At 44.1% G+C, this 10650-nt stretch overlaps 1 protein-coding gene across 1 annotated transcript in view; it reads left to right on the top strand.

Moving 5' to 3' along the window:
- The first annotated feature begins 545 nt into the window (after positions 1 to 545).
- The window catches only part of SLC7A14 (solute carrier family 7 member 14), a 119203-nt gene continuing 109098 nt past the window's right edge, over positions 546 to 10650 (top strand). Inside the window, exon 1 of the mRNA XM_067738018.1 lies at positions 546 to 752. The gene's annotated coding sequence lies outside the window, so the exon portion shown is untranslated. The remainder of the gene's footprint in view (positions 753 to 10650) is intronic.

Here is a 10650-nt window from a genome sequence, read left to right as displayed (position 1 = left end):
AAGATGTTGAGAATCAAAAGATAAACTTGGCCTACTTGAACTTTGGAGAAGGAGGAAGGTCTTGCCTTTTTTAGGAAGGGAGGGGAAATCAATCTCTCCCATCCTTTCTTTTCAGTAATGCTAAGGGAGGTGGAAGAAGTTTAAGAGCAGCAAGGGCTCCGTGAAGAAGGCGGGAAGCTTTCAGAGGGCAGGAAGCGGGGCTGGGTAGCCGGCTTTGTCCAATGCCAAGTCCAGCAGAGGTGGAGCTTCTGGCAGAATCTGTGCATTCGCAACACACCGATACTGCAGAGTCCTGCCTGGTCCTTTCCCCGGACAGAGAGCTGCTTGCATCTCTTGCCCCTCGGCCTCATATAGCCTGAGATACTGGAAGCGGCACCTGGAGGCTCAGTAGGTCAGGCAGGAGTTGACAGAGAGAGAGCGCGCGCGTGTGCGTGTGTGTGTGCGTGTGTGTGTTTGCGGGGAGGGGGGCCGTCTGGTGAGAGGCTTCGGCTCAATAACGTAAGGGGTTGAGCAGCCCACGTGATTCCAGGAGGGCGGAGACCAGCTAGCTGGAGGGAGGACTGACAGGCCGCGGGGAGGGTGCGGGGTAGACGGGGCAATCTGCATAACCGAGGAGCTGTTCCGCAGCAGCGGCTGCCTGCTGCCTTCCTTTGGCGCCACCAGCCAGCATCACAGGAGGCAGGGCCGGGCGCTGTAAGTGCGGACGGCCAGCCATCAACCCCGGCAGCCAGGTCATCGCCTCCAGCCCTCCGGTGAGTGAACGTCCCCCTTCGCCGCGGTCTGTCCGCCTCCGTGCCCTCTGCATCCCAGCTGGACCCCCGCGCATGGGAATGATTGCCTCTGGTTGAATGAACCAGGGAGCCGGAGCCACCGGGAGGGGGGAAGCAGGAACATGGCGCGGAGGCTGAGGCGCGCCCTCCGGGAAGGGGTCTCCTGTAAGAAGGAAGGAGGCGAGTCAGGGTCTCTCCGGCTCTGGCCCGTAATGTGGCCTGGACAGCATGCAGGGTAGGGGGACGCCGGGCTCCAACTCGCAGGGCTACCAGGCGGGGCTGGGACGAATGCAGCTCCGGCGCGGCGGGAGATAGAGGTGAAGGAGGGAGCCGCGAGCTGCGTCCGGGCCCCCCGGGTCTCCACCGACGCCGGGCTCGTCCTGTCCCCCCATGCCTTGCACACACCGGGCTCGCACAGTTCGGTTCTCGGCCTCGGAAAGAGTCCATGGAGAGGAAGAGACGCTTTTCCGGCCGAAGCCCGAGGGGAGAGCGGGGACAAACAACGTCTGCCCTTTTACCAGAGAGCAAACTCTTCACAGGGACTCTAGCTGAGCCCGGTGACCCGACCAGGCCAGCGCGCTCTCAGGAGCATCTGTCCCCAGAGAGCGGTGACACGCCAGGGGCGACGAGGAGGACGTGATGGGTGAAGTGTCCAGGGAAGCTCCCTGGCCAGAGGGGGCAACCCTGGGGAGAGGACTGTCACCTGCACGTAAGACTCCTCTCTTCCCCCATGCCAAAGCACATCAGTGTCCTACGAATCCAGAGGGCCAGAGTAGGGCAGTGTGGCCTTGCGGGACGCAGCCCCCAACCTCCTTCTCGCTCGAGTCACCCCCTCCCTCCCCCGCCCCCACACACAGGTATTTTGTTTTGTGATTGAACAGTAAGATAGAAGTCGCCAAATGACTAGAAGCGAAGTGAAGGCGGAGGAAAGATGCGGGAATGCTGGAACAGTAGAGCTCTCGGCTGTTCCTGGCACTCCCCACCCCACCACCTGTGCCAGACTCGGTTCATTGAGGTCTTGAACTGAGAGGCGCAAAGGAACCGGCTCTTGGGAGGGATTCTCACCGAAGTGGCGGGGCCGGTCACTGGCCAGAGTTGACCAAGAAACACAGAATGATAAGCCACCGCCTCTCCCTGCTCCACCCACTCCCACCAGAGCCCCCTCCAGGAAGGGGTCCGGGAGAACGCCAAGCGGCAGGATAGCACCAGTCAGGAGCCTGGACCACAGAGAGGATGGCGGGGAGGGGCGCTGTCCGCGGTGCTGAAAGTTCTCCGAGACAGGGAAATAATCCTGCCAGGGGACTGGCGGCTCACCGCTTGCCAACATTTCTCCAAAGCAGAAACTGCGTTAGAACCACGTAAAGGGGGGCAGGTGGGGCAAGCGACCTAGAGAGATGGGTAAAGGTGCTATGCATTCCCTGGTTCTCTGCCTTCCCCCGGACTCCGCTTGGAAGGAGATTTTCCCCACTCCTGGCTAGAGGAGCAAGGAGCGGCTGTCACTCCAGGATCCAGCTTTGCTGTCTTCGAATGGGAAAGAATGTGGCGCCTCGTTCTGTTTTCTCTGCCTGCGCTGTGAATCTTCCTGTTGGTAAAGCGTTGGAAACACAGTTAGGGTTGTTGTTCTGGTAAACACTTCTGTGGCTTTCAAGAACCAGAGAACTGTGAGGCAGCACAAAGGAAGAGGCTTCATCAATGGAGAGACCGGACTTTCTATTCCTGGCCAAAGATTTTTCTGTCTTCAGCACCCTTCTCTCCCCACCACACGTTATTTACAGCTTCTAGATACAGATCTCTAAGCAGCCCAGTGTGTTTCTTTGATGAGTCTTTTACATTATGGGCTAGATGAGGAAGGAACTAAGCCAATTTAGGGAGGCCACGATAAGAGAATATTTACTAAAAACCCACTATCTGCTGAATCATATTATCTCATTTAAGCTTTACAATAGCTGCTAACCATAAGTTTCACCAAGTTAAGAAAACTGAAGTTACGTATCTCAAATCCAGAGCTTGGATTCAAATTCAAGTCTGCTTAACTCTGAAGTGCAAGCTATTTTCATGCCTTCATTTTGGCATTTGGCTTTGGATAGCTGTTACTGGAGAATACAGCAAGAGTCTGTCAAAGGTAGAGGGCCTGCTTTTTTTTTTTTTTTCACACACACTACTCTCTCTTCCAACCCTTTCCTCTTTAATCTGTTCACCCACCCACTGTCACTCACTCCCACCATACCAACTGCTTTTGTGCATGCTGCTTGAGACACCACTGTTCACACAACTCGGGCTTCAGGATAACAGAAACACATTAGAGGACTAAAACAGCAGGCATTCCTGAAAGAACAGCAGGGCTTTGGGGAATCTGGAGGATTAGAGCCCACTTGTGCTTTCATATTTAGAATTACACCCTTGACTTAGAGGGCTGGAATAATCTTCAAAATCATTAAGCATCATTGTTTTACAAAAAGGAGAATTTGGGAACCACAAGATGGTTATTAGTCTAAGTCAGAAAACTGAAAGGTTAGGATTGGAATCCAGTTGACCTGACTCCGAGGTCGGTGCCCTTTCCACTACCCCCATGGTGCCTCAAATATTCTTCCATGCCTTCTTTGATTATCTTTGACAAGAACATCAGCATGAGTGAACTACATTCAGTAATTATAAACACTTAAAATACAAGCAGTCCTCATTCCTACTTTTTCTACCTATTCTTTCCCCTTTGGTCTCACTATTCCAGTGTTGTCTGACCCAACATAACTGAGATACCTGACCCACCTTCCTCAGTAACTGTTCTCCCTATAGCAACAAATTGCAAATGGGGAAGATGGTGTGGCATTTCTTTGCTTGCCTTTATGTTGTCTATATTTCCTCTTCTATGATCTATTCTCAACAAATAATTCTGCCAAAATCAGTTACCCTTAGCATCTTCCTATGTTCTCAAAGGTACTTGGAAGAGGCCTCAAAAAGATCTAGGCAGAAATAACTGATCATCATAAGTGCTGATATCTATCAAATGCTAGCCACTATGCTAAGTCCTTTCATAAATCATTTCATTGAATTTTCACAATTCAGTCAAGTAGATAATTTCATTAGAGATGGTCCTAGAGTTCTAGTCTACTCTAACATACAGTGGGCCTGATACTCAATTCATTTTTGCTTGCTTCTCTTTCAGCCCACAGTAAAATCTCACCTTCATTAATTGGATTTTTATAGCCCTAGTAATCACACCGGCAAAATGTAATTTTTATATTGAATTGGATAGTTCTATCCTGCTCCAATATGTAGAATTTAGAACTTCAAATTCAATTCAAATGGCACTGTTCTGCTGTTTAATCTCTTAATATTTACCACAACACATTCCTCCCATTTGTTATCCTTTACTTAGAGATCCCTTTATATCTTCCTAGTGCTATTACTGACATTCTGCTTCAAACCCCCTATAGAAGCAAGTAAGGCATAACTCATAATAAAATGCATAACTTCTACGATACCCTCACTGGGCGATCCTGCAAGGGTGCTGTTGCTGGGTTGCTCGGCCCCATGAACCATAAGCTTACACTGTCTAGAACCACTCTATCCAATATGGTAGTCATTAGCCACATGAAGTTATTTACATTTTAGTTAGTTAAAATTTACACATTAAAAATTCAGTTCCTTAATCACAATAGCCGTATTTCAAGTGCTCAGTAAAACCATACGTGGCTAATGACTGCCTTATTGGACAGTGCAGATACAGAAAACCACAGAGAGTTCTGTTGGACAGTGTTGCTTTGGAAAGTGCTAAAAACATCCTCACAGCAACTGAGAACGTGAAATTGGGAATAAGGATTTGGGACTCTGTTTTGAAACATTTGCCATGAGAGGAGAAAAAGCTGCTTGTGCCCAGGACATCCCCCAACGCCCAAAGATGCTCAAGACAATAAGGCTGGCAAGGAGAACACGTCTCACTGAAGGAGCTGGTGACCTCTGGAGTTTGCTTCACATAGATTCCATTTTACCATAAACTAAAGCAAAACGTTCCATTTTACTGTCTTACTGGTTTCCTGAATTCCAACTTAGAAATAACCTAGTGGTTCTTATTCAAAATTCAAATTTATATAAACTTTATATATATATATGTATCTTATATATATGTATATATTTGTCTTAAGATAGATAGATAAATAGATCTCAACAAAGTCTTAACAAAGGAATGGTAACTTGTAAGATACTCTGCCAGAGAAGTAGCTGAGATATACTCTTAGCCTGAAGCTGGTCAAGCATGCCACTCACAGCCAGTTGTTGCGTATGTAATTTTATCACTAAAGGGAAACTTAGGGAGATTGTCAACTCTGGTCTCTAGCAGATCATGCTGGCTTTAATTATAAATACCATTTTGGGAGGAACCATGGCTTATTCATTTCATGGGGACTGTGTATCTCTTGAAAGGGCTTGGATTTTGCAAGGGAGAAAATATTTTACCTCGGAGCTGAAAAGAGTTTAATTTTCACTGTTTTTAGCTTGAGGGATTTAACTGATTTTACAACCCAAGAAGTAAATGGAACTGACAATGTAGCTTTGAAACTCATGCTGGTAGTATACAATCATTCACTTAATCAATAAAGTAATTGAGGAGTGTCCTATATTAGCACAGAAATGCTGTGTCAAAGGTGTTGCAACTCCTATAGCCTGGCACATGGGTGCTCAGTAAATATTTGTTGAATTCAGACCATTGTTCCAGGTCTGTTCGTGCCATACACTCATCTAGCCAAGAAATGAGTATTCCCTGCAGCATTTTCCTTCAGCAAATAAAACAGGAGACAAACACAGAACATCAAATCTTACCCTGACGACCACCCTCCTAGCCCCTCTAGGGGCACAGGTAGTGATGGCCAAGACAGACTGCTACTGAGAATTGTACCTTGCTGTCCTCTTCCGGGGAACAAGGGACACATCAGCCCAAAGGCCTTGCATTTCACTATGATGAGACAATTTCAGAAACTTAATGCTTCAATGGAATCGTATATGTTATTTTTCACTTTTACCTTAAAGAGATATTTATTTCCTTGAGAAAGTATTTGACTGGCCTTCATGATTGTTGCAGGCAATTACTCTTATTACTAAATTCATAGGGAGCTTAGCTTAAAATGAAAACACATATATTGATCAGAGGAGAGCTGATGACATCACAGTCTGGCAGGTCACAGAATATTACCCTTTTCCAGGAATAACTGGGCCTCCCTTTAAAAGTTTTAACTGGTGATTACTGACAAAAATGAAATAAAAATAGATCATTCTATTCTAGCAAGCCAATAAGCAAATGCCTGGAATTAACTGATTCTCATTTGCCAAAGGCAAAATATTCCAGCCCAATAAACTGTCCTACAAATGAGCAAGCTGGTTTCCATGGCCTGTTCATTTTTTAAATTGTTTTTTTCCCTTTGTTTGTTTTTCAAATAATTAGCAAATAAAAAAAAATTGCATCCAGGTGTTTGAACATTCTGATGACAAAATGTTTCTCATAATTGTAAAGACTTGAATGTTCATTAGAGAAAATATTTATACAATATATTATTGTGCCAATATTTTGTAACAATCACACAGCCCAACTTTCTTATTTTGCAAACAGAGAAATCGGGGCTGAGAATGGTCATCCAAGTTAATAGCAGAGGCAGACGCAAGACTTGAGCCTTCTCTCTCAATCCACTGCTCTTTGCATCTTTTAACATCATGCATCTTTTCATTAGTCATGAAAATTTTTTTTTTATCAATGAGTTTAGCCACCAAACTTTTACCAGAGCTGCGAAGAGTAGGAAAGTGAAGGTATTTGGATTTCAGATTATTTTCCTTGCACCCCCAGGTGAACTACTAGTCAAGGATAATCAACAGGTAGAAATTTCATGGGTAGAACTATGAACGAGAAGAAAAGCATTCAAAACCTCAGAATATTTGTTGCAAGAATTTGAGCAAGGATTTAACTCCTCTTACCTTCATCGTCTCCATCTCTAAACCAAGAATTTTGAATTAAATAGTGTTTCAGGTCCTTCCAGCTATAACATTCTATGGTTCTAAGAAATGAGGCCAAAGACTTGAATATACTACCTCATTCAGCCCAAATAATCAAAAATAAATGAAGATTCTTATTTTTACATCATTATTTATTGGAAGCTCTGACATTTCATGCTAGTACTTCACAAAGTAACAACAATAATAACAATGATGATGATCATGATAGCTAATACTCATTTACACTTACTCTGACCCTAAATGTTGGTAATGTTATTATCCCCTTTTTACAGATGAGAAAACTGGATCCCCAAGTAGTTAAATAACCTGCCCAAATTCATCCAGCTAACAAGTTTGTGCTTTTAAGCACCATGCGACACTGCGTCTTTGAAAACCAGATAACCGGTCTCTCAGATAACTGATGTGCATCATTTTTAGGCCACTTAACACACAAGCCCCTTCTCTGGGGAATTTTTACTTTACCTACATTTTCTGGCTAGAATAGCAATCAAGAGGGTAAACAGAACTTCAGGTCTCTGGTTCTGATGAAACTATATAGGGATCTGCGCTGTCTTTCTGCAAGACGGCTCTTGTCCTTTTTCAAGTTAATCCATTGTTTCAGTGGTTCAGTACTGAATGTTGGGCTTTGCATGATGCTTTCCCCAGAATGTATGAATTGCCTGCATTGCCAGAAATGAATGAATGTTGGTGTAGGATTCAGCACCTTCTATGGCTACAAATGTCAGGCTGCCACATCTTCACTGTTCGGTAGAGTTTTCTGGATTTGCCTCTAGGTTTTTTACTCAGAGTGACAATCTAGACAGCTTTTAAGACAGAGACGGAGAGTTTCCCGAGTGCCATTTCCTGGTGGTGGGCTTCGGTCAAAAGTAAGACTAACATTTTCAAAATCATGTGTGAAATTCATTTTCTTCTCATTAACCCTACCTTACCAAATTAGTCAAACAGAATATATCACAGTATCTACCTATCTCACTGTGGATTTTAATGTGCACTAAATCTGCTCCTCATATTACAAGAAGGGCCAATGAGACAGCACTTTTTAAAACTCCTTATAAACCATAAAGTCTTTACAAAAGAAAGGAACAGAGTTTTCATCCTTTCAGTTCTTCTCAGTCAAAAATAACTCTCAAGTTGCTGATATACGGTCCTGAACTAGAGTTGACGGCTAAATCAAAGTCTTTAGGGTTAAGAAGATCTTAGATCTAAGCTGCACGTCTAGAAAATGGCATTTACAATATGGGAGGCCTCCTGGTTTACTTCTAAAATCAAGGGTTCTCAACCTCAGGTGCTATCTCACTAAAGGGTATTTTGTTTATTGTTACATACACTGGGGGTGGGTGTTACTACTGCCTTTGGTGGACTGGGATCAGGAATGTTGAATATCCTGCACTAGACAGGACAACCCCGCACAGTAAGAAAGAATCCTACCTTTAATGCCCACAGCACTTGTCTTCCACTGAGAAATAGTGCTCAAGGGGAGATGCTGTTCGTGCTTCCTAGTTCCCCAATTGATATAGAGAGAATTTACTTTTGGTATCCTTCCCCAGGTGAAATCCAGCCATACTCATGTGAAGTCTACAACAGCTCAGAAGCATTACTGGGATTCCAGTAATTTTATCGAGAAGTAAAATATAAGGTCAGAGATCAGTGGTTTTCAAACTGGCCCTCAGAAGTTTATATAAGAAGCCCCTTCCAACTTCTGCAGGTGCAAGAAGTCCCAGTAGGGTAATATGCCCATATTGCAAGGCCCAGACTAAAGGTTGGCATTTGAGGACCCAAAATTAGTGAATACAATTCTGAAAAACACCACCTTTGCGGTTCACTGAAGAAACACAGGGTTATGCTCTTACTTTATGAGAAGCATGGATCTAGCTAAGCACTGGCACAATCCCTGCCCTCAAGTCACCAACACTCCAGCAGTCAGACATGTAAACTCCACTAATTATCTATGCAATGTGACATATGCTATAACATGTTATGAAGGAGCCTCCAAAAAGAGACAAGGGAATGATTCACTTCCATAGAGAAATTACAATTGAACCATACTTTGAATGATATATAATATTTTCTCATGTGGATAAATGAGAGGAAAGGCTACTGTAGAAATGGGAATAGCATAAGCAAATTCTAGAAGTATGAATGAAAATGATATATGTGCAGACTGATGTGGTTAAGTAGAGACCTGGCTAAGAATGGTGAAAGGTCATACTAGAAAGACTCTGAAGATACTTTAATACAGCTGAGTGGATGTATTTATCCAGCCTGGAGTTTATCCTTTGAACAGGGTTTTTATGAATATTTTGCAAATATCATTGAATTCAGGACTGGTTCATGGCAGATATCAGAATCATGAAATCTAATCTCACAGCTGGAAGGAACCTCAGAAATCATCCCAGCCAGCCTTCTCCCTTCCCTATGTTTTACAGTTGAAGTAATTAAAACCCAGAGACATTAAATGACTTGCTCAAGGTCAGCCAGCAAATTAGTGACAGGAGACAGGATAAAGACTAGAGCCTAGTCTATCCTCTGAGTTCATAACATTTTGCCCTGCTCTGTACTGCCTTCAGGAATTTTATTCATCATTGGTGCATAATCCAATGTAACACACAATGTGATTATTAAGTATTTACGAAGCTCCAAGTTTTCCATAGCTCACTATTAAGATATGGTTCCTTTATAACAACCAGGTGAGAGATCAGATCCTGGGCTGCTTCTACATGAGAATATTCTCTTCAGAAATGCAGACAAGCAGCATAGCCAACACATGGGCATGGCATTCTTCCCCCGCCTCACACACGCTCCCCGCCTCTTCATTTCAAACTGCCAGAGATTATAGAGGCACAGCCTGAACAGAAGGCATCTTAATCTCTGGTGATTCTGTAAATAATATGCTGCTCATGCTTGCATATAAATGATCACAGCCTCTCTATTTTCTAGATGAGGGAGCCTTCAGAAAGATGAAGTTGCCTGCACACAGAGCATGTCAGAGATAGGATTGCAGGCTCCAGAGCACCATCCCTCTCTGTAGCAGGGTTAAATTCTTCACCCATCTGCACACTCCTAATAATTTATCCAGGCTTATGGTCTTACATTTCACCTCATAGTCAAGTTAGTCTGTGCATATTTAGGTTCTGAGATTGCTTATTTCCCACGTTCCTTTCTCTGGCCACCTGTCATCCAATATACATCCAGTAGAGATCATCTAAACCAATCCACTCAATTTACAAGAGATGAAACTCTCTCTGAGAGCCAGAGAGGTGAAGCCACTTGCTCAAGGTTGCAAAGCTAAAAGCAGCACTGTGAACAGACTAGATTCTCTGGCTCCCAGTCCCAGGCTTTTCCCTCCACACCAAGCCGCTGCTTTCCAACAGTAGGTAACAGAGCATCTTCCCACTCTCCACACCCCCCATTCGTTGACCAATCCCATAAGGATGGATGGAAATGACTGATTGCACTGTGCTCAGATGCTCATTCCAAGACCTTGTTTAGAATACCCACAACTTATTATCGCCCACATTGTATTGATCCATCTATCATATTAAGAAGCTGGTTATGGAGGCAGGACACTTTCTAGTCTAGAGGCTATACACGATTAATGCCATTAAGGTAGAGATCACCACAGAAAACTGTGTGCCCAAGAAAAAAGAGGGCAGGGTCCATGGCTCCCATCATTTGATAATGGAGCAAAGTTCATCCCAAATTCATTGTAAATGGCAGGTTATTAGATTCATAATCCCAGGGACCAGGTAATTGGGTAAATGGATAGATTTAAGCAAGATTGGTTAAAAAAGAGTAAGAAAGTAAAAAAAGAGAACTCCCAAACCATTTCTGCTTCAGGGGCAAGGTGTTTTGCCCAAACGGATCAGCATGGTACATTTAATTT

The sequence above is a fragment of the Pseudorca crassidens genome, chromosome 5, assembly GCF_039906515.1.
Source record: "Pseudorca crassidens isolate mPseCra1 chromosome 5, mPseCra1.hap1, whole genome shotgun sequence".
Taxonomy (NCBI): domain Eukaryota; kingdom Metazoa; phylum Chordata; class Mammalia; order Artiodactyla; family Delphinidae; genus Pseudorca; species Pseudorca crassidens.
The sequence above is the reverse complement of the archived record's forward strand: the minus strand, read 5'-3'. Positions and strand labels throughout refer to the sequence as shown.